The sequence below is a fragment of the Otolemur garnettii genome, unplaced genomic scaffold, assembly GCF_000181295.1.
Source record: "Otolemur garnettii isolate 467f Iridium unplaced genomic scaffold, OtoGar3 scaffold00039, whole genome shotgun sequence".
NCBI lineage: Eukaryota > Metazoa > Chordata > Mammalia > Primates > Galagidae > Otolemur > Otolemur garnettii.
Window position 1 is genome coordinate 14734437 of NW_003852434.1, and position 4264 is coordinate 14738700.

The window sequence follows — 4264 nt, forward strand, 5'->3', positions numbered from 1 at the left end:
GGGGGTGTTCACCTTCCCTCCCACTGTTTACACAGTGTCTGTGGGGGGTGTTCACCTTCTCTCCTACTGTTTAGGCAGTGTGGATTTACGTTGTCTTTACATTTTCCTCCTATTTCACTCCAATGCCTGCTGTGAATTTTCCTTTTTCTGAGGTGTGGTTTAGATATCCATTTGTGTAAGTTAAGTAGAATTTCTATGGAAACCACACATAAGGCAGAGCATTTTCTGCCTCCCCTTTCTCATCTTGTGTTCTTCTATGTGCCTGTCTGATTTCCTGGACAGGTGTAGGTGCTGGGTACTCTGTGATCCAGGCCTTTGTGAGCCAGTAGGCTCATCAGTGCTTTAGTGTGTAACCCTGGGGCAGGTGGGTGGATGTGCAGGTGAAAGACTAGTGACTAGGCGATTTTTTTTTTTTTAAATACAGAGTGTCACTACATTGCCCTCAGTAGTGTGCTATGGTGTCACAACTCACAGCAACCTCAACCTCTTGGCCTAAGCAATTCTCTGTGTCAGCCTCCCAAGCAGCTGGGAGTACAGGTGTCAGCCACAATGCCCAGCTATTTTTTTGTTTGTTTGTTTGCAGTTGTCATTGTTGTTTAGCAGGCCTAGACTGAATTCGAACTTGCCAGCTCCAGTGTATGTGGCTGGCCCCCTAGTCAGTGAGCTATAGGCCTGAAACCTGACCAGGCAATTTTAATGGAGACGTTACACCTGACATAAGATGATGTGTAGGCATTGTGAAGAGCTCATCGTAAGGGCCCCAGTGGTGGTTTGCATGGCTTGGGGCAGGTAAGGCTTTCAGATGTAAGTGTAATGGGAATCAGGGAATTTAGGGTTAGGAGGAGTTAGCCAACTAGCACAAGAAGAAAAAGTGGAGGAGGAGCAGGTAGAGTGGAGGAAGAGAGATGAGCAGGAGGATGGTTCACACAACCTGAAGAGCCCCAAGAGTGAGGTGGGAGGCAAAGATGGGGCCCGGACAGCAGGAGGTGTGTGAGGAACTACGGGGAGTTTGGTGCCCGGGGCACAGAACACATTTGGGAACAAGCAGCAGTAGAATCAGGCAAAAGCCATAGGTGTGGGTCTTCAGAGCCCTTAGAAAATTTGAAATTTAAGATCTGCAGGAAGGCCCTGATGAGTTGTAAGCAATGAAGTGATATATTCATGTGTGCACTTAAGACCCTGTAGGGGCCTCACAGACGTTTCCAGTCAAGACCCTCGTGCTGACAGGAGGGATGAGGTGTGGGGAGCTCCTCCCTGCAGAGGGAGGCAGTGCCACGCGCTCCCGCGCTGCCAGAGCCTGCTCATGGAAGCACCCCTCTTCGCTCTCTCTTCTCGTCCTCTTCCCTCTGCCTTTGATCTCCCCCTGACTTTTGGCAAAAATCTCCTCCCTTTCTAGAAGGAACAGACTAGGATTGCCAACCCCGGGCAACAACTGCGTCCAGCAGGAGTCCAGGACCAGCCGCCTCAGGCAGCGCCTCCCTGTGGCTCGGGGATGGGAACCTATATCAGAATGTTCTGTAGTTTCTTTGGCATCACCTGCTTTCCTGTGTGGCCAAGGAATGCCACTGTCTTTGTAATTTGTAGAGAAAAGCAGATCGTTAGTGAGTTGCCACCATTCATCCCCTGAAGCAGCCCAGCTTGCCTCTGTCTGGAGCGAAAGTCACTCCATGTCTTAGGTTAATTTGGGGAAAACGAGTCCTGGAGTGGTGGGAAGAAAACGGTGGGTGGAAGTTTGTGGTGCGAGTCCTAGAGGGTGCTTTCTGACCTTTTTGTTTGTTTGTTTTTTAAGGCACACGCTCTCTGTCCCCTCCAATTGCAGTCATGTGACCCACAGATGCGGCTGGGCAGGTGCAAGCAAGGTCGGGAATGGCGCTGCAGAGTGTTGGGGCGGCAGGTGGCAGGCTGAGTTCTCCAGGAAGCCTGCGGAGCAGTAAAGCGGAGTTTTCCTCTGTCTTCTTTTTCTTTTTCTTTTTTCTTTTGGGTATTAAAAAAAGTTTGGATGGGAAGGTCGAATGAGCTGGGGAAAGGGAGAAAGAACTGGGAAGGTGTTTTCCTGTGAAAACAGCTGGGCTCTCTGTATCATATCTTGTGTTGGGTTTGGGTTTTATAGATCCACAGTTGAAATACATAAAAACCAGGCACCAGCAGAATTGAAAGTCATCTGGAATAAAGATAGGAGCTGAGCAGGACGCCTGGGAAGAACACTGCCCTGTGGAGGCAAATGGGAAACTCACATAGATGTGGGGGCCGTTCACTTTCCAGGGGCGGGTGGGTGGTGGGGCAGCATGCCAGATGTGCTGCAGTGTTCTGCAGGGCAAACCGTCCGTGGCCTGAGCTCTGGGGATTTCCGTTGGCTTCTTTCTACTGCCACATTTCCTAGCTCCTTCATGGACACGGGAAAGCTTTCTACGTTTCCTTGTAAGCTGTTAATTTCCTTTGCCTCACTAAGTCCAAGCTAAAGATTAGCAAGTTAGGAATTAATTGTCCCACAGTTCTGTGAAGACTGAAGTTACATTGCCACATGTCCAAGAACTGTCTTAGGAGAGAGGCCCAGAGCAGAACCTGCTTGGAGCCTTCAGAGGATGATAGCCCTGCGGACACCTCTGTCTCAAACTTGCAGCTTCCAGAACATGATACAAATACATTGTCATTTAAATCATTCAGTTTGTGCTACTCTGCTACAGTCGCTATAGGAAACAATCCCTCGACCTGCACTCCCTCAAGGAAGTGAGCATCCAACTTTATGTCTCAGATGCTATCTTTGCTTCCTTTGCCCCTGAGAGCGTGAGGGTTGCTGGCTCAGATCAGAATTGCTTGCAGCATTGATCCCAGTGGCTGTCTCCATGCCTGCTCTGCACTGGGGACGAGGCAAGCTTTGCGGAGTTATGTAAATCTGAGTATTCCAAAACGAACTGCAGCACAAGCTCTGGGCCAACATGTCCTTTATTTTTTAAACAGGAAAAAATCATTCTTAAAAAGATTTTAAACACTACTTTTACATTTCTAGAGGGATTTCAAAAGACAATTAAATATTCTTCACATTTAAATAACTGTTAGGATGAGTGTAATTAGGCAACCTCAGCTAAGTCATTCACCTATGTTTAAAAATTAGTGGTAATAACAGTTTCCTGTTTACATCAAAGTTTGCTTAAAACAACAATAACAAACTAAAGCGTGTGAAAGCCCTTTGGGAGCCATAAAATACTATACACCTTGGTTAATGTGTGACATTAACCAAATCTGTGATTGTTGCTTCTTTTATAATCACACTCTAATTTCTTTTAAAATGAATTTGAGACCTCTTATAATGAAATAAACTCGCAGAGGATTAATATAGAAAACAAAATATAAAACCACCTAGGGGAAAGACAATAGAAGTAAACTGAAGGCCTAAACGGAACGGTGTGGTAGGGACCGCCTCGGCAAGCAGACCCCTCCTAGCCTTCCACGGAGCTGGGCGTGGCCAGTGACTGGGGTCCAGCCCGTGGTCCAGCTGAGTAGAAGCCAGGAGCTGCTTCCAGGTCTGTCTCACAGAGCTTCTTCTCGTGAGTGCTTGTTCATGTCATAGCACATTCACGGAGGGCAGAATGCTGATGTGAAGAATGGAATGATCTTGGAAGCCACCTGCCGAGCACGGCAGCGCCCTGTTAGCCTCTGATGACTGCCAGCGGCGGGGCCTTCCTGGTTCCACAAGCCGAGCACCTGGCTGTATGTGAGGGTGTGGTGAACTTCAGCTGTGACTGCACTTTGGGTCTGTTGGTTACAGCAGTCTCATCTATTCCAGTAAATAGGCTTGCTTGCTGTATTTGAGTGTTAAGTTCTGCTTTTAACATTTCTGAATCATAAATTGCTAAAATCGGAAGGCCCGTTAGAGATCTTGTCTACCTCACTTGTTTTTTTTTTTTTTTCAGTTATGTCTTACTGTGAGAACCCTCCACTGTCTCCAGATTGCCTTCACAATAATACTCAAAATCTTTAATGCGGTTCAAAATGCACACTTCCATTTCTCCTTACTTTTTCATCTTGTCCTTTTTTTTGGCTGGAGCTGGGTTTGAACCTGCCACCTCCAGCATATGGAGCTGGTGCCCTACCCTTTGAGCCACAGGCGCCGCCCCTCATCTTGTTTTTTGTTACTCTTTTTTCTTGCAGAACCTTCTCCAATTAAACAGAAAAAACTTCCTTTCTCCTATCTTTATTATTTTTATGCTTTTTTCCTTGCCCAGGGAAGTGGGCCTGGGAAGAGAAACAGGAGCACCCTGCTCGC